This window comes from Phalacrocorax carbo, chromosome 4 (genome assembly GCF_963921805.1).
Source record: "Phalacrocorax carbo chromosome 4, bPhaCar2.1, whole genome shotgun sequence".
Lineage (NCBI taxonomy): Eukaryota > Metazoa > Chordata > Aves > Suliformes > Phalacrocoracidae > Phalacrocorax > Phalacrocorax carbo.
In genome coordinates this window covers 28188763-28212822 of record NC_087516.1, presented here as the reverse complement: position 1 = coordinate 28212822, position 24060 = coordinate 28188763, and positions in this window count along the sequence as shown.

The following is a 24060-nucleotide window of genomic DNA, read 5'->3' as shown; positions in this document are numbered from 1 at the left end:
TTCTTTCTGAAATATCAGACGGAATAGTGCTGACTTTCTCCAACAACTTCAAACAAGAAGAAAAAAGCTTTTTACATTCATCTTTTATGTAACACGAACAGAATGTACAGATCTCAAATAGCAAAAAATAGCACATCCTCTTGAAGAAATACGTAATTTTCATCCTACACATATGTCACTTTCAAACCAGAAGGGAAAATCTGCATGAAAGAACACCAGATTGTTCCAGCTGATGCCTTCTCAGAGAGCTGTATTCAAAGAAAAAAACCCAGACAACATTTACTTAACAGTGACGCTCTCAACAGCTAAGAAAACTTGTCTGTACTAAGGAAGAGCAACAAGAAACAGTCTGATCACTATAAAATTACATGAATACAAAACAGTGGGGAAAGTTATTTTAAAATGAGCTGGTGCTTTTCATATATCAGCTCTTTAACTTTCACTGGGAAGACAGATGGCCTCTCTAACTGGTAGGTGGCAAAGGAAATGGAAGGCATATTGGAAAGTCTTGGACAACAACCAAAGTAAAAATTGTAATTTTGATATCATAGATTTGAAATGCAGTGCATACAGCAATCATCTGATGATGTCTAGCTGCCTGCCTGCCTTAGCCTTAATTTCAAGACCTGGAATGTTGTAAGCATTAGATCAAACTAGGTGTAGGTTTGTGAGATAAACAGGGGACGTGTACTTTGTAGCTGACATTTTCTTCTTGAATGGAGCCTCCAACTCACTCACTTTCACGTCAAGGTGAAACAACTTGAGTTCATTCAGAAGACACAAATTCTGGATCACAGTGCTCTTGTGAAGATGTTAAAAAATTGCTAGTTGCGCTGTACAGATGATCTTCAGAACAGTCCTTTAGATATTATATATTGTGAAACAAAGGATAATTATGCGAGGTATTTAAAAGTTAAAGAAACTAATAAGATTACTCAGAATTTCAGTTCACTCTGACTCATTCTTGTTTCTTTTGCTTTTCATATTCTCTTTTTAGGTCTAATATTTTTAAAAGACATGCACTCCAAACAAAATACCCTTATCTAATACGTACTTATTTCAAGGGTTGCTCATTCACTACACATCTAGGAAGGCACATCTCTGATACCACTGAAGTTCACTGTAGTTTATCTGTTGTCTGTGTAAAAAGGCCTGTACATATGTGTGAATGGATTGTACAAATCTGGCACTAGTACTTTATGACTTAAATAGGCTACAAAAAATTATCTGTGGGCTTTGGCTGAAAAATTAGAAACAGGTGGAATTCTGCAACAGGTTTCCAATATTAATATTCCTCTGTACTGTTAGGTTCAGTACTACTAAGAAAATGGGAGAGTTAGTTCTTAATTCCTGTTGGTGTATCTATGCTCTTCTCTAGATAATATCTTCTGGCTCTTGAAGAACAGTATTAATTCAAATACCCACTTACCTTTTTCCTCTAAACCAGAAAGATTGTAGGGTAAGAGTAGTCATAAATTTATTCCAGATGTGATAAAGACTCAGATCAAGTAAACTGGGTCCTTGCTGTCACCATTAGTCCCATCTGTGAGGAAATACATTTATTTCACAAATGTATGAATGTCCCATAAAGAGAAATGTAACTGATGGAACATTTTTTTCCAGGTATCAAAAGATGAAATTCAATGGAGACTTACAAAATACAGCTCTGATTCTAATCTATGGGCAATAATCTTTGTCTGAGACAGTTTAACTGTGCCTGAAGAAGACAGATAAAGAGTGCTCTGGGTTGGATACAATTATTAATTCTTTCAGATATTTATCTGAGTTATTGTAAAGCAGTACGAACTCTTCAGCCTAATGCAGTTTTCTACAGGAAGACATTGCTATGTTTTGATAAAAAGTAGCTGGAATGGAGGAGCATTGTGACATGGGAGGGGAATAATGCCGAGGCATAAATAAATGCAGAAGACAAATGAGAAAGAAAATTGTAGGGAGAGGAAGGTGGTGAAGCTATAAATATAAAATTAAGGTGAGGCAAAGGAAAAAACTTAATTTTTCATGATGGCAATTAGAAGGAAGGAAAACGCTGTCAGTTTGGAATTAAAAGGAGGTTTAATCTGACAGCTCAATTATCAGATAAAAGACAAACACCACTGTAAAGCACCATATTGGTTCAATGTACTAATTATTAAGGAGGAAAATACAGAAGCTAAGTAGTTTCTGAGGGCTTTTTTTTAAGGAATCAGATGAAGAGTTTAAAGTTTTCAAGACAAGTTGTCTGCTTTGTCACTCTGATGATAACTGTGATTTTCATCTTGAGTTTGATGTGTTTGAGGATACACTTTCAGAAGATTGCTAATACACAAAAGCAAATATAAGAGGCTGCACTTTAAGATGGAATTTCCAGTGAATTTGCTTACTGTAAAGTGTTTGCCAGTCTCTTCCACATCTTTGCCATTATGAATAAAAGTTGCTGACTTCCAGAATTATAACTGCAAGTTGGAGCATACACAACACAAAATCCAGCCTAGCCCTCTAGGCACCCTCTAGATTGCAGAACATAACTCATATAAGTAACATATATTTGGGAGACTCCATTTTGAGAAGAAGGAAGTATAGAAAAAGTGCAGCATTTCAGGAGCATGGTGTATGTTGGACTACGTGAGCAGGAGCAAAGAATTTGGGCTCCTTGCCAGCATCCAGATTTCAGTTCAGATGTGGCCATTGTGTTCTGAGGTGAGGAGAATTTATGTCTACGCTTGTAAAATAAACGGGCCAACAACTGCAGCGAAGGATATTAGGGGTTATGCGCTGAGGAGCCACCACACCTCAAAAGGGAACGCTTACCCTCAGACCTGCGTGGCTTTCCTCTACCCAAGCTCATGCAGTGATTTTTTCAAGGCCCAAGGCAGCAAGGTGACACCTCTGCTACTTTTCTTACAACTGTCAGGGAGGAGAAACAAAGATACCATTAGCACATATTTATTTAAAATTAATTAGAAACAGCTGAGTGCAAATGTGATATCAATGTGTAATAAAGATGGGTAAAGTCTAGAACATTATCACTTAGTTTGACATCAGTACTGGTAAAAACAACAGACCATATGATAAGGGAATTAATCTGGAAGCACAAGGCAGACAACTGCTAAATAAACGGGAACAGCATGGGCCTGCAAAGAGCAGGCTGTACCTCATAAACCTGAATGATTTTTTGTTCACACCGTGGAAAGAGGGACCAAGCAGAGAGGTGATAAAAGCCAGTCAGCAAAGAATTGCAATAAACTTCAGAAAGACCTAACAAAGGTGGGCAATTTGATAATATACCAGCAGATTACCAGTATGGGGAAGCTCATGGAGATGTGCAGAGGAAGAAGCAATTTCAACTGCACAGGTGGTTTTTGAAGGTACAAGAGATCTTACCTTACTGATATGTCGCTATGAAGAGCTCGGTAGCCCCAAAGTTAACTTTGGGGAAAAAATGCTGGACTCCAAACTCAAGAATACAGAACCTATCCTGCTGCTACACATGATGGCTATATACAGCCTTCCTTATTATTGTTCATATATCTACCCCCAGACTCAGGATCCCTCTTCCACGAAAGGTTGGACTAGATGATCCCTGAGGTCCCTTCCAACCTGTGATTCTGTGATTCTATGAACTTCTCACTCACATGCCTTTAATTAAACTGATTCTAGCATAGGAAATGGTGTGGTCTGCTTAAAATTGTAATTATTCCCCAACTGTTCCTGAGATTTTGAAGTTAGAACATCCCACTTTTGAAACAACCACTGACTACAGCATTTTGACTTCAACACTTGCCTTGTTATTAATTTATCTCTCAGTCTGATTATACAGCGTTATAGTTTGGAGGAAATAATCCAGATAATCCATATTTAAAAATGGTTGTCAACCTCACTGAAAAGTCATTACCTCAGAGGAATACCGATAATGACTTCTGCTGGCTGTGCACTCCATCATGTGAGAACAGGCTAGCCTCAAAAAACGAGCAGGGTTTGCTTCTGGTAGCTAGGCAGTTACCTTGGCCAACATATCAGTAAGACCACCCTCCCCGTCCCCATCATTCATCTTCCACTCCAGAGATGGGACAGGAGATTGGCATACAGTAAAGACAGAAACAGGCTGCCACTCCACTGAATGCTGCAACCCCCAACGGCTTTGGTGCTTGACCGGCCGCAGCGGTGCCAGGTGGCTGTGGTGGAGGTCTCGTAGCTCCCCAGCTCTGCTGAGTGCTGATGCTGCCTGGGTCCTGGTAGGCAGGGTTCCGCAGTCCCAGCTGGAGAATAAAGGCTCTATTTAGTGTGCGCAGGCATGCCTGTGGTGGAGGACAAGGCACATTGATCAGGAGTGAGTTCAGTGTTAGCTTTACATCTGGGATGTCTTCAGCCAGTTCTGGCTCAAGAAAAGTTATACAAGTACACAAATTTCTAATGGTTATATGATGTTTACTGAGCTTTTTTGAGTTATCTTTTCCGCCAGCTTGCCTCCCCCTTCTCCAGGTGATTTTTCTCAAAGCATACAGTGGCCTTCCACTGATTTGCCTGCAAATATTTGTATCTGAAGTCTTCTAGTTACTGGTAGAGAGCTGTCGTGCTATAAGAGAGGATGCCAGGGAGCACCTATAGCTACCAAGACTTCTCTGTCTACAAAAAAAAGTTTAGTCAGCATAATATAGTCTGATCTGAGCCCTCCAGTTTCTATGTGCAAGTAAACAAGATACCATAATGGTTGTCATACGAAATATGACTTTCCTCTTATACATGGGTGCAGTAGAAGCATCCAAAAGCTGAGCGCCTTGTCCTTTACCAAAAGTTTGGGTAACAATTAAAAAAAGCACTGGAAATATCACTGCTTCTTTACAGCTAGACTTTCTCTTTCAGCTTCCTCAGCTGCACAAAGACCATCAAGACTGAGAAGGGATTTCTGCTCAGCTGCATTAATGATAACATCTCCTAGGTGCATGAGGAATGCTTGCATAATTCTGCACTGAGGACAGTGTAGTAGGAGAAGTGCCACTACAAGTATTGCAAAGGGGTTTTTAATGCCATGATGTTAGAAACATAAGAAAATGTGATTTTTTGTTTAAATAGCATTTGACTCTCTTTAGTCACATTCTCCTTCTGCAGCTTTACAAAGCCAGGGTATACAAGGTTTTGTAACATTTCTCCTTGTGGGTTTTTAATGGAGGAGTGACAAGTATAGTACTGACTACAATATTAAGGCAAGTTTCCAGAAGATATATTTGACCTCTTCTTTATTGGTGTTAAAACAGTTTCAGTGTTTAGGGCACAACTGCAGAACCAGCTGGAGCAAGATCTTTTGCCCAGTTCCTCAGTAATGCCATCCTCAGAGATGTGCTATGTAATTTAAAACCGCAGCTACGTTTGGAGGGTGGTGATTACACCATCTTTCTTGAATTTGCTGACATCAGCCTCCCTGACAGATGGCTGTCTGAAGGCATATGGAGAGAAGATGATGGAAAGCCTATATTTCAAAAGACAGTGATCAGTCCAGCAATGAGCTCCATACATCATCCAAGTTATGCGGAAATGGCATAAATCTTTTTTCCTCATTGTAACCAAACTGAACATGTGCCAGAGCTTAAAGAGGGGGTGCATCCAGTTAGTTTCATACTTCCCAGTCTGCTGGAACATTTTGTTAATTATTTAGAACTGATGCCTTCTGAAGGAAGAAAGGAGGGGGTTGGCATTTGAGCTTGTCGTCTGATGATGGATTTCCATATGCTGCAATCCCTTGCCATACAGTGAGGATCAGAACATCTGTCTAGCTGATCTTCTCAGAAGCTTTAGCATTTCCAGATCAGCATTTTCAGAATTTTTGGTTAGTGTTAGCAACACTAAGACCAAAGGTGCTCTTCAGACTAAAGCTGGCATTCCCTTCCAGGAAAACCCACATTTTTATCAAGTGCCCATTTGCTCCTCCAGAACATTTTCCACCTCTGAGAACAAGTATGATTGTACAGTTAATTCCTCAGTCCTAAAAGAGATGCGTCAGTGTTGTGAGCTGTCCTTGTCTGCAGAAAAGTTCTCAAGGAGTTGAGGTACGGTATGAATTCTTTAACAAACAAGGCTGTTCAGTCTTCCAGACACTGACCTGCCTCTTTCGCAGTCTGAACTGTGCCTTTGCCTACAGATTTCTCTGGCATCCTCAGAGTTGGTTAAGTGGGAATTGCTTACTTTTTATCTAACCTTTTCTGTAGAGAGGAGTTTGCAGTGCCACCTCTATGTGCCATTGCTCCCTTTTTTTTTAAACCTGTTTGTTGGAAGACAATTATGATGCAGAAAGCTGGTCCCAGCTAGTCAGTCGCAAGGTTCTGTATGTCCAAATCATCTTCTGAGAGCAGACTGCAGTCTGTCTTTTCAAGGGCACAGCTACCTGTCATCCGCATTACCTCTATGCAGGCACATACTCAGGAGAGGTCAGAAGAGTTTTCCCTATTGGATGTGGCCGAGAGGGACATGTGAATGCTCTGCCCTGGACAGCACAATTAAGGGCACACCCTCACACAGTAAAACTGGGTAGGGATGACCCTGAGCTGACAGTTCTCCAGCAGCCGTCCTGCAAGGCTGAGGCATTCAGCCTCACAAGCTCAACTGCAATACTAGTTTAAAAACAGTTATGCACCACAAAAACATCCTTAATGACAAAGGACACTTTCTGGTGGTTTTTTGGGTTTTTTTTGGTTTTTTTTTTTTTTCAGTGTATGAGATTCTAATGAGACTGGGAAAGGAAATGTTCCCACTTTATCTCGAGGGTGCTGGTCAGGACTGCAATTCCAGCAGGGTCTACAGTCTGCCTTCCCAAGATCCTGGTATTACACCCTGCTTATCCCTCACTTTTTCCAGATTGTTGGTTCGCCTATATTGGCAGGCTAGCACAGGAGCCCAGGCCTGCCAAGCTCACACAGGAGCCCAGCAACAGCTGAAACAAAGACAGATAAATACTAGTAAATCTGTGTGTCATCCCACGGTAATTCCTATATGGGTCTTCCAACACTAATGGTCTTGGGCAAACTGCCCCTTTACAGTCCCAGAGAAAAGTCACAGAGAGCTGTAACTTCTGATTTAACATGAACCATGTAATTATTCATGTCAAAATGTGAGCTTTGGGGTGGGATTTTTTTTTTGTTGTTTGTTTTTTTTAAATACAATTAACAAGGTCATTCAAGCAAATCTCAGTTAATGTACCCGAGTGGAATATAGCAAAGAACATTGGGCACCAAGCTGTCCATTGTTTTCATCTGTGATTTAGGAAAAAGCAGTAGAGCCTACCCCATTTAAAATTTAATGCTTCCAAACACAGGAAGAGTGTGAGACCTTTTGCAATGGTTTGTCCTTTACAGAGATCTTGAGAATTAAGCGATCTTAATAGGATCAGATTTAGTGCAAATAAATCCCCTTCCACTCCTTCACCCATCTCTTGTTTTTGTTGTGTGGAAAGGCTAAATGATTTGTTGTAGCAAGCTTTTTTAAGTCTATAGTAATATGATAGCAAGGATAACCTGCAAGCCCTCTTGCTCTACAGAGACCAAGTCCTTACAATCCATTATCTGTCAAAAAAATTCTAAATGCTGCCAACTGACTACCGACTCCTTTTGTCTAGCCAACAGCCAGAAACAGGCACCATGTGCATTTATTCCAAGCACCGCATATAAGAACTATCAGCTTTGCTTAGTTGTCGCCATTACTAGGTGAATCATGCCATGCCACATCATTTATTCAGGCCATCAACATAAAAAAATGATATTTCATACTTCTGCCTTGATACATCACATCTGTTAAGTTGAAAATCCAGTAAGTGAATCAGTGGCATTGAAACCTAATGGCTCCCAAATGAAATGCTTAATTTTTCAAAGCCTTTAATGGTCCAAGTCATTTCTTATTTCACGGGCTTTAGCAGATTTATCAGCTAAATTAAAAGCACACATTGATGGACTTTGAATGACAATAAAAATATTGGCGCTGAAAGACTGAGGAAAGACATACTGCCGCCTTCTAGACAGAGTCTGAACTTCACCTCTAAACAAGTGAGCTGATATTCTGGATTGTTCACATGCAACTGATCTGTGCAGGGGTGTAGATCACGTATGAACTTAAGAAAAAAAGAAACCAGCTTGGCATTAAAAGCAAGAAGTCATTAGGGGGTATCCATTTGCTAAAGCATTTCTTTGTGGTGATCAATAATAAGCTGAACATTCACGTGCTTGCCCACACTAGAGAAAGCCCATGCAAATCATCAGAGCGAGCAGTTATGATGGCCAGGGCTACCTGCTACCATTAAGGACAATCTACAAATATACCCACAGATTGCTTAATCAACTACATTCCAAAGCTAATCTGAAAGACCATTATCTGATGCTCAAAATAAAGAGTATACTATGGAGCAATGCTCCACTGCCAGGGATTTTGAAAGTGACAATGCACGGTCCCACTCCCTCCTGCAGCTTTCTTGCCTTGGTGTTGCAGGTTGGATTTCTGTTTTTCAAATCGGTTCCAAGTTCTCAAAAGTGCCTGTTCATGCTCATTTGGAATGGCAGGAAGATATGCCAGGGGAGAGTTAGGTTGGATATTAGGAAAAGGTTCTTCCCCCAGAGGGTGGCGGAGCACTGGAACAGGCTCCCCAGGGAGGCAGTCATGGCACCAAGCCTGACGCTATTTAAGAAGCAGTTGGACAACACCCTCAGACACGTGGTGTGAATTTTGGGGTTATCCAGTGCAGGGACAGGAGCTGGACTTGATGATCCTTGAGGGTCCCTTCCAACTCAGGACATACTGTGATTCTATGATCTGTCAAGGTGTTAACCCATGATTTTTTTGATCTGTTAGATCCGTCTGCCTTCATAGATTTGGCATGATTTTTGTAAATTATTTGATCTCTTTCCCTGTCAGCCTATGGTGGGTCCAGACTCTCCTTAGCATGCCTGCTCAGTTTTAAATGATATAGTGTATCATTAAAAAAAGAAAGCTAAAAGCAAGATGAAAACCATCCACAGCGTCAGTAGTTTTATAAAAATAAAAAGGTTATACAATTAGAAACAAGTCATCATTTTGCATATATATCAGTATATATGAACATCCTGAAACTATTCCCTCCTAACTTTATCAACACATTGTTAAGCCTTGAAAGTTTATGTGGATAGTTTCTCAATACTAACCATGACTACATTGCTTGATAAATTAGACGTTGCACTCTCCCTTTGTACTTACATGCAGCATTTTTTCAGTCCTGAATTGCAAAGAACTAGAGGGATGTGAACTATTTCATCTTCCCAACTGGAGTTCAGATACATGTGTCTGGCTGTGTCTTGGAGGTGTCTACTTTAATGATCAGCAGAGTGCTGTTACAAGACTCGCTGAAGCCCATAATGGGTACAGCACAAATTGGAATCTCCTGCTTCAGTTGACATAAAAAGTATGTTTTCCTACTGTGCATTGGTCAGGAGTCAGCAGCTTTCTATTTTCTAAGAGTATTTAAAATGATCATAGAGTTTCGTTGCCATACCTCACATTTTTTAACATTGATGCTATCAGAAGAAATTATGGAAACAAATTTAAGCTTGCACGGGAAGAAATCAGTCCCCTCTCACTTCATCTAGTGAGGGAATTCTTAAGCTGTATCACTATTTCTACAAGTCCAGAGAGCTAAAAAAACCAAATCAAACCAAACCCAACCCAACCTTTAATACTGTGAATAAGAAAAGACTCAGGTGTCATATAATACTCATGTCAGAGAAACCAGGGCCATACATCTGTGATTGTCAAAATGCTAGTATGGGACAGTACCATTTTTAGGATTTCACACAAGTAGCATATGGGATTTTTTAACTTTCCATTTATATTTAATGTATACAGCAGCTGTAGCAGGGGAGGAATGTCCTAAGAAGTAATCCTGGGAGTGTGATTTGGTCCTCATTTATTACAGAGGTGGTGAATTGAGGTTTTCTGCTCCCAGAATAAGCAAGCAGGTACTGCAGAAGGCACATTAGCAGGCAGGAATAATGCCATCTCTACAACCACTGGCTCTGGCTGTTGTTAAAGCAGTGAGCACCAGTTTTATTAGTCATTTTCTGATCACAATCCCTAAATGAGACGTTTTTGGGCATTGGTACCCCACAGCCCTGTGTGTGAATCCCATGAGGGTTTCAGCAGAGGCTAGGAGCTTAGCAACTCAGCACAGCCACACTTTAATGCATTTTACGCCTAAAATGAAGAGGCCTAGCGAATTTAGAATTAGCCAGTTGCTGTGGATTGTTTCATTGACAGGAATTTGGAATGTTGAAAAAAAATCTCTTCTAGGTGCCAAAATGCTTTTGCAGTTCTGATTTTATAAAATAAGGTCACATTGGTGTGTAAAGTACCAGGCAATACGGACTTTGCTGGCCTTTCCTAAGGCAGTGATTTTTCTTTACACATTTATTAAACTGTGTGACATACTTGTGTGGCAGATTTATTAAACAGTGTGGCACATCTTCCTCCTTGAACAATTCTGAATTAAAAGATAAGTGCTTCAGATCTAATAGCTTTGCCTCTTTGTTTTACATAGTCATTACACCCTGATCACCTCTAATAAGACTAACACGCAGATTCTCCGAAAACAACTAAACTGATTTGCCCTGACGATGAATTTAATAAGAGCACTCTTCTACTCCGTACATTTGTTGTTTTCTCTGTTTTATCCCTCTCATTTATCTCCCTAATGCCTTCTTCACAGCCTCTTCTGGTTTTATAAGCTCTGTAATAGCAGCTTCTGTTCAGGTGACTGGGGTGTGTGTGCCTACACATTTTAAGATGATCTGAGCCTGGCAGCTGAGGAGACTGGACCTGAGCTCTGAATCACCCTTTGGGTTGTGAATCCACCCTCCGTGCAAGCAGCTGCTACCCCTCCGCTGCAACCGCTGCCAAGTCCCCTCTCCTGCTCCTGTCACAGGCAGGCAGGAGGTGGAAGGAAGATGGGCAAACAGCTGCTGCCCAAACCAAGCCCTGCCCCGAGAGACTAGGCAGGGAGGCTCCATGTCAGCCCTGCTTTTCTCTGCACTCAGCAGTAGAGAGGACAGTGTCGGGATCACCCCACTGCAACTGTTCCTAGCTCCCCATCAGGCCTGGACTCATGTCTATGTCCACATATCAGGCCCCACATCAGGATGCCGCCACACCTACTGTGCCAGCCACACACACACCAGGAGAAAAGGACCTATACACATTTCTCTGCTACTTCCCCAGCGGTGGCAGCAGCTTTTACAGAAAGCCGTTCCCTGCTCAGCAAACCACTGTGCGCTCTTCTTTGCTCAGGAGCATGTGAGAAACCTTATTCACCGTATCTGTGATTTTCTTCCAAATCCGTGGTTCTTTTCTAAGGCTTCCCCACAAAAAGTAAGAGACTGACAACATCAAATTACTTCCTAAAATTACTACTGCAAGGGCTTAGGGTGCCATACTCATGGGAGCAGTGGGAGAAGCAAGACTGAGTAACGTGTCATTCTGAAAGTGGTGAGAGAGAAACTGATCATTAGACTGAGCGAAGCAGGAGAACATGCTGCAGCTCCCACGGGAAATGGGAGACTGAAAAAGCAAAGAAAGAGAGGTATTTTTATTTTTAGGGAAGAAAGACACCTTCTTTCTTCCAGTTTGTTCTGACCAGTTTGTCTGCAAATTACGTTGCACCAAGACATGCATAGGAAGAGAAATCCATATTCAGTACATTATACAGTACATATCAGCATATAGTTCCATTAGGTTTGCACTAGTGGCAGGCATGCAGCTGCTTTTAAATCTTCCTCATGCACCAGGGTAAAAGCAGAACCTGTCTTCCCACTGTGGGAAAGCAGTCCTGTCTCCTGTGAGAGAAGGCCTGCAAGGGCGGGGGGCGGAATTAGAAAGCAAGCTGTATAACACTCTGCAGGTCAGAGTACTGCTTCTGGCTTTGGGTGTCTGTGTATCTCTCTGACACAATCTGTTGGGATACATTATTTCTCCAGACTCATTTCAAACTGTTCTAGACCCACCTGTTTTAACATAGCCTCAGCCAATGTTACTCAGAGCTCAAGTTCTAAAACAGCACAGAATATTACAAGCAAAGTCAGTTACTTCACACCTACATTTCCTTCGGGGTCCTTCCCACCAACCTAGCTAATCTGCAAAGATTTAAAACTTTCCATTAGTATTTCCTCTTCCCATCCGCAGTAGCTGTGGTGGTAGACTAACCTATTATTACAGTGCTTTTAGCCTCTTTATCTCCCTCTTCTATAGAATCAAAATACATTTTGTTTGTGTTCTGTGGTTTGTTTGTGGGTTGTTTTTTTTTTCCTAGAGTACTGAAGTCTTAGTCCCTTCCTATCAATCTGCAAACACCATTATTTGGGAGGAAAATCTGGCATACTTCTACACTGAGTCAAGAAACCCTTAAAAAGTATCTCTCCCATGACACGGTTACCTTCTGTTTAGTTACATCTTTAACTGCAGTAAGCAAAGAGTGCTTTTAAATCTCCTTTGCTGCATAAGTGAAGGGATGACTTTTTAATGGTGCAGGTTTTGATACTCTGCTTTAGTATATATTAAGCTACTGCACTTCTAAAACTGTGGTCTTGTGTCTTCAATGTTGTTAACTTTACAAATTACTTAAAAATCTAGCCTAGCCAGAAAAGTCAATATTCAATACTAAAAATTAAGACAAAATTATGACATTTATTTCAGGCAGTGCTGTCTCATACCCCTTAACTGTACTCAGAAACGAACACCCACAAGAACATTATTATTTAAAAATATACAGCTTTTTTTTCTTACTTCCAGCACATGCTGTGTATTTTCCTCCTTCAGTCTTTCTCAGTTGTCTGAAGAACTGAATGTCCACATACAAAGACTACTACCCACAACCAGCTACCACACACACAGCTGCTCCCCTGCCCACTTAGGAAATTTCAAGTGACAGGTGCTTTGAATTAATTTGGCTTGTAATGAAAGACAGCTATACTAACTCAAATCACGTGTTAAAGTGTAAGAGCAATGTCAAGTTTACCATAGATTAGTCTGCTTTTAAGTACCTGGTTAAAATACAGGATTTTCTTTAAACAATATATATTTTCTTTAAACAATAAACAGGATGACTGTTATCTTGAAAGCTGTAACTGTAGGTCAAACCGGAGCTTAGTAATTCAGGATCCTTGAAAAAGGAGGAGATAAGGCTGACCACAACCAAGTATTTCTATAGAGGGTAATGGCTACAGTAACACCTCAATGTTTTTTTCTTTTCTTTTAATAATTCAGACTCTAAGAAAGAACAGATTTCCCCTCCTTATATGCCAAAGCCCTTCTCTATTGTTTTTTAAATATACTTCTGGAAATATAATTTTCAGTTAACTTAATGACACTCAGATCTTTCTACAAACTGGTTTAAAATCAACTATCCATGCCTGTGTCTGTTTTACAGTCTTTGTGTCCCATCTTGGTGACCAAGTGATACCATGATCAACTGTCATCGGACCTTGGTTCCAGAGAGAGCTGGGATATGGATCACTGACACCTCCCTACAGCCAGTTTACAATAACAAGGGAGGGAAGAGCAATAGATGAAGGGACCCTGATACGCACCACTTTACAGACCTTCTTCCACTAGTGAGGCATCCAGGTGTACCCACAGCAGAGAAAATGCTGGGAAGTGGGGAAGGTGAGTGTAGATCTTCTCCTGAATAAACTTGGGAAGTGGGGGTGCAATTAAGCCAGGGAACATGGAGTAGAGAAGCGGTGACAGCAGGTGACAGAAAGGCAATGTGATGAAATCCTATCTGTCTTCAGAGTGTTGAGGGCTGCAACGAGCTCAGGCTCTTGCCAGTATGAAAATCCAAGGTGAATTTGCTGGATGTACAGTTTATTTAGGAAGTGGATGTTCCCACTATTTGTATGGCTGGATTAGTGTAAAAGAGCTGATAAGAAAAGGCACCTTTCTCATATCCAGAGATAATAGGAAAAGGAATAGTGTAACCCCACTGTGTTTTAGTGCAATAGTATCTACTTACTAAGTTTATTGGAATTATAAATTATGGTTTTTCTGAAAAAGATCTCCCGCTGCCTGCACACAAATCCATATTCATTTCACTTCTAAAGATTTCAAGTGTAGTGTGATCAACCTGTCTTTCCCTGACAAGAAGTTACATTTCCAGTGACCCTCTTGGGATTACCTTTTCTCAAGTATTGAAAGTCTGCTGTCTTGCTGATGTAAGACCACCCCTGCAATGCACCAGAACTGTTTTCTGAAGCAAAGGCCTAACAAATGTATGTCTGAAGTCTTGCCTTCTAAGGAGAATTTTCACCCCAAAAGTCAAGCTCAATGTTACTGTTTATTCAGCAGCAGACCCAGGGTCATCCCCATCACTCATTCCTGACTATGGCAGCAAATTTAGCATTTTTTATGAGAATGATTCTGTGGCAGTATTCTTAATGAAATCAGCTAGAAGACCCAAATAAAACAGGTTGGGGGACCTAGGAAGAAGGAGTTCTGGTTTTTTTTTTCTTTTTTTTCCTTCTTAAATTGATTACCAGTCTAACAGTTTAACAGTTGTGATCCAACACAAACTGTTGGATCAGCCCAACTGACTGGACTGATAATATTTCAGAAGTGATGATGGGGAAGGTTTTGGAACATCTTAATCTAGGTTGGTCACCAAAAGAGTCATAACATGGATCTACAGTCTCTTTCACACTTTTGTAATATAGAAAGAAACTGCCTTAAACAAAAATCATGGATAAAACTGTAATTTATATTCATAGGTTTTTATTATGTCTCTGTAGATATGTGTCAGTCATTCTACTGACCCCTGAAAATTACATTTCAATAAGCAGTTGGGCATGCAAATAGGGTCTCTAGGGGGAGCGAGTAGCAAGAAAGATATTACTAAAGAAACTATTACTTTTTAACTGTAATATTACCCACCTCTACATATGAAGATAATGTGAATGAATTGCTTTGGGATATCAGTAGATTGCTGCAGCTGAGAGCTGTATAAAATGAAAAAAAAAAAAAAAACCCACAACATTCAACAAGCAACAACTAAAACCATGAAACTAATCAAATACTGAATACTGTTTCGAGATTTAACTGTATATATTCATGTAGCAGAATGATGGGTTTTTTCCAGAAGTCTGTGAATATCTTCTATTTATTGCACTGTGTGTACCACAGGATTAACCTGAACAATCCTATAAAAAACAATAAAATGACCTTTTTTCTTGCTAAAGGTCAGTGTTGGCAATACATATTGGCGCAGAATTGCCCATCGCACATCCCAAGTGCTGATGATACAACCGTCTTAACGTAGGCAGCCAGAACTGGCTTGAAGGCTCATCCCCTCACATCACTGCTACGCTGTGAGCACGTGTACCTAGCAACATAGGCTCTTTGCAATCATAGATCACAATTCTCTCCTTCACCCAGAGAACATGCACGTTGTATCTAACAGTTGTGATTAACAGTTCCCAGCTGTCTTCATCCCTGACATTACTGTTTATGGGCCATTATTTTCAGGTGAGCCCAGATAACAATTCAGCTACAAAAAGAGCTCAGAAAGTCAAGTCCTGGATGTGGCACAGCACTGCTCACCCTGTACTGTAAAAGTACGAGCTTCACACAGCAATAACCCTAAAAGACCTCCTTACATAGCAAGCTGCTCTCAAAAGGTCTTTCATAATGCAAAATATTTGTATGCAATACATCAGAATATGATGAAACCATGTAGAAATGCCTACCTGTGAGCTGAATGTGGTATCTGGCTTAGAAATATACTTTGTACAAGTGCCAGAAAGTCCATAAAGTTTGCAGAGGAAGAACCCACTGTATGAATCATTTTGTACTCAAGCCTGAAACCAAGTAATATGCAATGGGATCAACAGTATGCTCTCTCCAGCAGGTGGGACTTAGTTATTAAGGCGTGAAGTCAAGATTTAAATTGAATGACTGTGGGGAGAGTGGCATGAGTGTGTACAGTGCTTCTCAATGCTAACTGGACTATAATTTAACCATAGGCATAGCTGAAGAGCAGGATGGGAAGGTATAACAGCAGCTATACAACAGTTTTCTTAGCATCTCACTTGTTTGCAGTCCCCATAAGTAAAAGAAAATAATCAGATTTATCTCCTGACTTGATCACTTCATTCTCTTTCTCTGAAATTTTCTGAGGTCTTATCTTGCTACCCTTTCAGTCCTCCCAAAATGCTGCTGTTATAGAGGTGCTGCACTGGGGCCAGACTTTCAAAGCTGTTTCCTACATCCCTAGTCCCACTTGCTTCTTTGTTCTCTTCCCTGCTTTTTTCAAACTACCTTCCACATTATGTATTATTCCATTCTTCAGTTTTGTTCTCTCCCTGATGGGATATCTCCATCCTGCATGTTTCTAAATAATTAATACTTTAGTACATGTAGCACTTTGTAATATATTTTTCCTTCTTGCACCATTCCAGGAACTTCATTAGCATAATGGTAGGATAGATGCATATTGAACTAGGAGCTGATTTAGTGCAGTGCTCTCAGTTCCTATTGTAAGGTCACAATTGGATTTCATTAGAGAGTAGGAGTAAAGCTGCTGGCATTCACTGTCATTGTTTGGTTCTTATTTGAGCTTTTGAAAACAAAAATTAGCATTTAAAATGTTGAGAATAGTAAATTACTAAACCCCTAGGCACCAGAGGTATTCACTGAGCAGGACTCAAGGTAGGTCAAGTCCCTCAGCTATACTGGTTTACCCTGGATTACCTTGGTACGTGCATTAGTGATACACCATGCAGTGGGATTCTTCCCACACACAACTTTGTCAGCACCAGCAGCCAACTGGTGTGTGCTTTTGTGCAGCAATGGTGCGCTCAGTGTGGACTCCCTCCAGCCAGAACCAAGGCTGGCACTGACTCACTACCACAGAGTGGCAGATCAATCCTAAAGCCCTTCCTGAAGAAATCTCTGTGCAATACCTCAGTGCAACCCCGTATCTAGAGGTGATGACACACCAGTGCTGAATCTTCCCCTGACTTCAGGAGCTTTGGATTTACTTTATATTTGTTTCTTTCAGGGCACAGGGTTCTTTTCCTGGTAGAAATGTAATAAAAATAGTGCCCAAATAAAGATCTCTGGCTGCTAATTCAGATCACAGGATTAGGCTTTGATGTTGTTCAGTTACTTATTCAGTGACTTTGACTTATGGCAAAGTGACTGATAAAATGTCTCAACAGAGTATAAGATGATGTTGATGCTCAATCATGATCAGGTGATAGCTCATTGACCTTTTAAACCAAAACAGGAGTGTGATTAATTTAAAGAAGTCCTCCAGATGTTAGTGAAACTGGTTTTAGCTTTGGAACAACCCTGTATCAGTGTAAAGGTGGGACGAGAGCGAAGTCTTTCTTTCCCCTCCTGAGAAATGTATGTGTCATGTCACATATTGCTAGACCCCAATGGGAACCATGACCAAGCTGTAGCAGTTGGCTGCGTGTACAGCACCTGCAGAAGATGGCATTGCCTCAGTCTAGTTAAAATCTTTCACTGGCTTCTTTGCATGGGACACAAGAGGCTCCAAAATGCACTTTCAGTGTCGGTATCTCAATGATCTTTAGGTAGCCTCACCTGGCTGATAGCTTGACAAGTGCATGCTCCACCTTGCAGCATCATGATGGAAAGACACTATCAAATTGTTGTCAACAGTCTGTCAATGTCCAGGTGTAGCTTCATTACCTACCATGGAAGTGGATATGCAGGTTCTGCCATGATGCAGACTGTGACATGTGACAACATGTATTGCCCTTTCATTCTGAATTCTGGAGCTGATGCTCCCCACGTCCTGCCCTAAGTACTGCACAGACTGACAGGTCTGGCCCAGATTATGCTGTTCACAGGAGATAAAGCAAGCCATATATTCAAACCATGTGGAACCCTTGCTCTGAGCCATAAGTTTGCATAAGGAATAACACCCACAACATTTGATTGAAAACTCCTGCCAGTCTTCTCAAAACAGAACACTGAGTCTCCAGGATCAGGATCAATCAGACCATTGATCTCTGTAACCACAGCACTGTCCTGAGCACATGGAAACAATTAATGGTCAACTTAGTAAGATCAAAGAGGGGAAGACAGCAAAGGTGAGTTTTCCTAATTCTCAAGTGACTGAACAGACTGCAGAACAGACCAAAAGAGAAGAAAGCCTTGGCTTCAGAGACATGAGTCAGAGGCTCCTGCCTCCGAGTGAGGCACACAGATGACTGCTTTGCATTGCCTGTTAGGTGGAAACGTATGGTGTGCACCCAGGGCCAGCTGCTGGCATGCACTTCACTGCTGGAAAATGCATAAGGAGGACTTAAAGTCCTAGGATCGAAACAGTTCTCTTGAAATTGAACATAGGTCACTCCCTTCATTGCCTAACGTATAGGCACCCTCTGATTTACTGTCAGCTGTTCAGTCAGTACACTATTCTTACTTTTAATGTTGGAATTTTTGATTAGTTTTAAAACAGAAAGGAGTCCACTAGATGTAACAGCTGAAGTACATAAAGCAGAAGGAAAACCAGTTGCATCCAATGCAGCTTGCATGCACCCATCACCTCTAGGGCACAGAAGAGTTTATCCTTCAACTTCTTTATTTAGATAGGCAAGCTGAGTGTAAAGGATTGGTAGATTTCTTGTGGGATACACTGGTATGTATTACATACTTCTGGCAATTATCAGTGGTCTACTGAGTTTGCATTCTAGAACAATTCCCTGGCCAGTTTTCTAGTACCTTTTCAGTTTTTGATGATGATTTATTTGTTTTGATATACCTGAAATAAACATAATTTGCTTATTTCTAAATAGATCTCAAACCCCTTTCAATGCAGTTCATGTTAGCAAAGGATATAACTAAATAGCAAAGGCTTCCATCAGAAACCTCAGCTGTCTCCCCTTCAGAGCAGCAGTTGATGAAAAGGCACTCTTTCATACATCCTTGTAGAAATAAAATATTCATCCCATCTTTTCAGTACTCAATCTTGATCATTTTCATCTTCACTGCTGGTGAAGTGGAAAGACGTGGAAATGGGTTCTGCTTCCTTTCTGATGGTGCAGATGAGTGATTTAATCTTATCTGAGCATCACCTATTACTTTCCTTAGCTTTGTAGCTATCCTGAATCATTTCCTTCTATCCTGTGCTTTCACCAAAATTAGAGAAATTGAAAAGCTTCGAAGGATCAAACTTAAAGACACTTGCACTAATGCTTAGAGTTACAAAGGTTAGAAAAACAAGTGTGCCATCTATTTGGCACTCATGAAAAATTCTTTCTGGCAGGAAGGGACACTAAGGTTTCTTTCCCTTCCTTCTCTCCTGCTCTGGCTTTGTTGTCTTTCTGACTTACCTTTGTTACCTCTTCAGATGTCTGAGAGGAAGAAAAACCATTGTGGTTTTTCATCACAAGGTCAAGAGCGGTATTTTAATCTTATTCTTTATAAAAAATTTGCAAGTAAGTTTTTGTGGCTGTAACTTTCTGTACTTTAACCATAACTCTCTCAAAGAAATGTTGCAAGAACCAGAATGGTTCTTAAAAAAATGCACAGAAGATAGGAGAGGCATGGGAGAGAGAACCGTTTCAGTGCTGAGGCAGAAGCTACCTCCCTCTGAGATATCCCATGCACTTCTTTTCACTTGATACACATCTCCTTCTTATTCATTAAACAAAACTCTACATTCAAAGCTTGTATGTCCTACTTTCTTTTACTATGATTTTGGAGCAGGTTCTGCTTCTCTCCTGTCGTTGTTAGATGGGTCTTAGGCCCACTCAGAAAGTTAGGCCGAATGGTTATTGAACAAAAAAGGTGAAACGTGCTTAATATTCTCAATGCGCAGCTAGCCAGAGAGTTGGGAAAAGAACGCTGTTTTTCTTCTCTTACACAGAAGCAAGGAGAAAAAAATCACCTAGACTGAAAGACTGAGGGCTGTTTTGTCTGGGGATGGGAGAACTGAGAGGAAACATCACAGTGGTCGTCAAACAGAAGAAAGGCTTCTGCAGCAACAAAAGGAATCCTTGAAGCCACAATCTTTGCATAAGGAGCAAACATAATTGCATTAAATTACTCAAAGTGGAAATTTAGGTTAGACAACAGAACAAATGTTACAATAGCAAGGATAACTGAGCACTGGAGGAGACTATGAAATATCCATCAGAGAAAGTTTTAAAAAACAGGCTAGACAAGAAACAGTCTGGGAAGATATGGCTACACCTGAAGTTGAGTAATAGATTAAATGGTCTCTTAAGGTCCCTCCCAGTCCAGTACTTTCAGTCCAGTGATTCCGCATAGACTTACGGCCTCTTCATGCCCTGGATTATTTCCTAGAAGTAAAACTACACACCCAGAATTATTTAATCTGTATTTTATTGAAAAAACAACACGTACTGCAATTTTTCCTCCTGCCTGATCAAAAACACAAGTTGGAAACCTTGACCTGTGTCTTGTACCTGGAGATACCAGCAAGTACCTTTCCTCTTGCTCGCCTGCAGCACCTGCAGTGTGCTACACTGTCCACTGCATTTTTTATGGCACAAAGACCTACTACTACATTTTCCAGAATATTTAATTTAGCCTGAAGTGGTCCAAATTTATTCCTGGTATGGAACATGAAGTAAGTGACAGAGACAACAGCAGAATGGTCAACAGCTTAGCCATTTTATTATTTATTATATGAGAATTTTATCTTCTATATTATGCAATTGTACTTACGACTGCATAGCTTTAATGGCACCAGAAGAGAAAGGACAGCATAATACAGTGGCAAAAGAAGAAAAACAAGCACTTCCTTGAAACATGATCAAAAGATCTTGATTTCATGGTTGGGTTGCTGTTGTCTGAAGGGATCCTTATCATACCGCAAGTTACGTAAGCCAGCACTGGCAGCAGGAAACAGTGGACTAAAAAAGCAATCTCAAAGAGAGGTGCATAGCTTTTGTACACTGAGTTTGCACAAAAAAATCACATACAAATTTGTGTGTAGAAAAAGCATTTAGGGAGAACACAGACACCTGCGTTCAAAAGAACAACCCAGAAATTCCCTGCCTTTCTTGCCTCGATTCCTGAGAACCATAGAGCACAGCTTTCTAATGTCTTGGTGTTTCATTTTCTGGCTGGAGCTGTTTGCAGGCCAAAAAGTCAGCCTTCAGAAGCTACATCTCCTAAGTGTCCAGTTTGCTGGGCACACATCTGTCTGTGCACTGGCACTGCTGATGGACTCTTGACTGGCATTAATGCATACAGAAAAAGCCCAACTGACCGCTTTTGAGACTCATCACAAAGAGATTACCTGTGATAAAGGTGGTATAATTTCCACCCCACTGTAGTGGGTATACCCCACTGCAGAAAGGCACCTAGGATATTAATGAGAGCTCATCCCAGAACATGTGTGTTACTGGGAGACGGAGGGATTTGAGCACAGCAGGTCAAATCTCGGTGAAAGCTCTGAGCTGCCTTACACAGGCCACTTATGTCCACATGAGTTTGAGAGCAACTGCCCAAAGCAACCTCTGTAATTTCTTTTGCAGTGATTTTGCCATTTTCCAGGGATGTTATTTTTATCAGTTAAAGGTCAGAGCTTCTCTTGGAGTTCTGCTGCATCTTCCAACACATGGCCAAGAAACACGAGTATAAACTGGCCTGTAGCTTCAAGGAGTCTGAATAAGTTCCCATAAGAAATAACCCTCCGGCAAAAGAGTATCTGGAATGCTTTTGTCCTTCTACCTGCAAAGCAGCAGGAATGGTGGTGCACAATTATGTGACTGTTTTCACTGGAGGAGTGCTTGCAAACACAGACAAAAGGCCAAAACTTGCGTCAATATGCTGATAGTCTCGGAGGACTGTCACATATCATGTGTATGACATGCAGCTGGGTTAAGAAGTGAGTTTTAGTTGCTCATTGTCCCATATGTAGTTTCCAGAGAAGTTCTCAGGTCTGGCCATTTTTCTTTCCCACAGCTGTGAACAAACAAAACAAAACAAAACAAAACAAACTTCTCTATTTTTTAAAATGCCACTTATTTTTTTTTTTTTACTTCAGAAATACCCTCCTAGGATGATGCGTGCATCCCACTTCCAGCCAACGTCTGTGCTATAATAACATCTCTGTGACACAGCATTTATTGAAAATGACAGCCTGACAGATGGCAGGGCAAACCCTTTAATCCTAGCTCTCAACAGAGTAGTACATTGCACATCTGATGCCAAAGAACATTTTCCTCATGTGCGCAAAGCCATGTGGTCTGTGAAGCCTTCAAACTCCTAAAGATATGATGGACGTGGCTCAATTGTTGTAAAAAATACCATGCACCCTCAGATGATTAATAAAACATCTTTGGTATGATATATATTGCACGATATAGCACCTTAGTAGCTGAAGAGCTAGACAGAAAGGAGGAGGGAAAGGCTCTAAGTGGAAGAGAAAGAAAATGATGGATTTTGAGGCGAAATTGTCAAAAAGTTTGTTCTACGCAACTGCCAGGAAACAGCATATGACCACTGTAAGAGGCCACAGGAGACAAAACAGCCTTCCCTGGAACATCTTTCAGGTCACTAACTGCCAGAATTAGGAAGTCAGAGAAATGAGATGCACGGGCAATTTCTATAAATTATTCACTACAAAGAAAAACACACATTTTCCTAGATAACAATAATAGGCCCATGGGGGGGGAGGGGGAGGAAACGAAGCAAAAAAAAAAATGGCAACAAAAATTTCTCAGTTTTTCTGCTTATCTCCATATGAATAACATGGAGAAATTCAAAATGTAGGCTAGGAAATGTCGACTACAATCTATTTGACAAGCCTTCCTCTGAATCAGAATTTTACTTTACAGTTACTATCCAAATTAAACTTTCAGACTTAAGAAGCATGGCATAACACTTCTTTGTGATCCTCTGCACTGGAGGATCATCAGAGGAATTTGCAAGCCAAAAGTTTGGGGTCTCCCAACTTGGGAGACATGGAGGAAAGATGCACACTTCAAGCAAGTGCTGTGCCTTTCAGAACAACTTCAGGGACTATGTGGTGAAATACATAACTGTTTAGTTGCTGCTTGCCCTAAATACACTGCTTTTACCAGGGTGTCAGCAGCTGGGACTCAAGTGGGGAGTACCAGAGTCAGAGGTAACAGGTCGGGCAAGAGTCTCAGGTTGTTGTGTACGCCCATTGCCCCACAAACCAATATGGTCACGCAGACCAGCTGCTCTATGAATCGGAGGAGACATAGAGCTAGGAGGCACTTGAACTGGGAATTAGGGAAGAAAAGGAAACCATGACATTTGGGCTTTGATGAGGAAACAGAAGGGTGAACTGGAAAAACAGGAGGTCAGGCAATCTCTCTTGGGGAAATTCACTAGATGAGGTGGCTTAGTAGAAGAAGCACAATGAGACTTGCACAGGCAAAAGGCTTTGCAAATTAAATGCATGTAAGAGGCCACCATGTAACTTAAACTCTGACACAAACTTCTTTTTGGACCACTGGGCACAGAGATGACACCCAACCCATACATGATGTGTTCTCCGTTCCGGAGGCAGTACAACCATTCTTCCTCTCTGTATCACCTCCACTCTCCAGTGGTTATCTCCTGCAAGCCCATCTTCCTTTTTCTCTTAGGGTCTCTCCTCTTTTCTTTGATTTCCAGCTTTGTGTTTGCACAGCATTGATCAACAGCATGTTCTTCTCAGCTGGCTTCTGCTGCATCAGGAATGCTCCCCATCTGTAGATAAGTATGGAAGCCAGCAAATTTTAACTTCTTTTTTATAAGAATACAAGAACAGCTGTACTGGGTCAAACCAAAGGCTCACCTAGCCCAGCAGAAGGTTTTATGATGGGAAAAGGAATTTAGCATTGTGGGTACCATTTGTTTTTTTATTGGAAGCAGCTGAAATGATGGAGGCAACTCTCCCTTATTCTTAGGCAAAGAGCATTTGACATATCCCCAGAATCAACAGAGAAGGCCTTTGTTAAGCAAGAGTGGTCATCTGTATGGAAATTAAGTCCATGTAATTTGTTCTCAGTAGAGTCTTACTATACATCAGTGCATCAGTTAAGAGCTGAT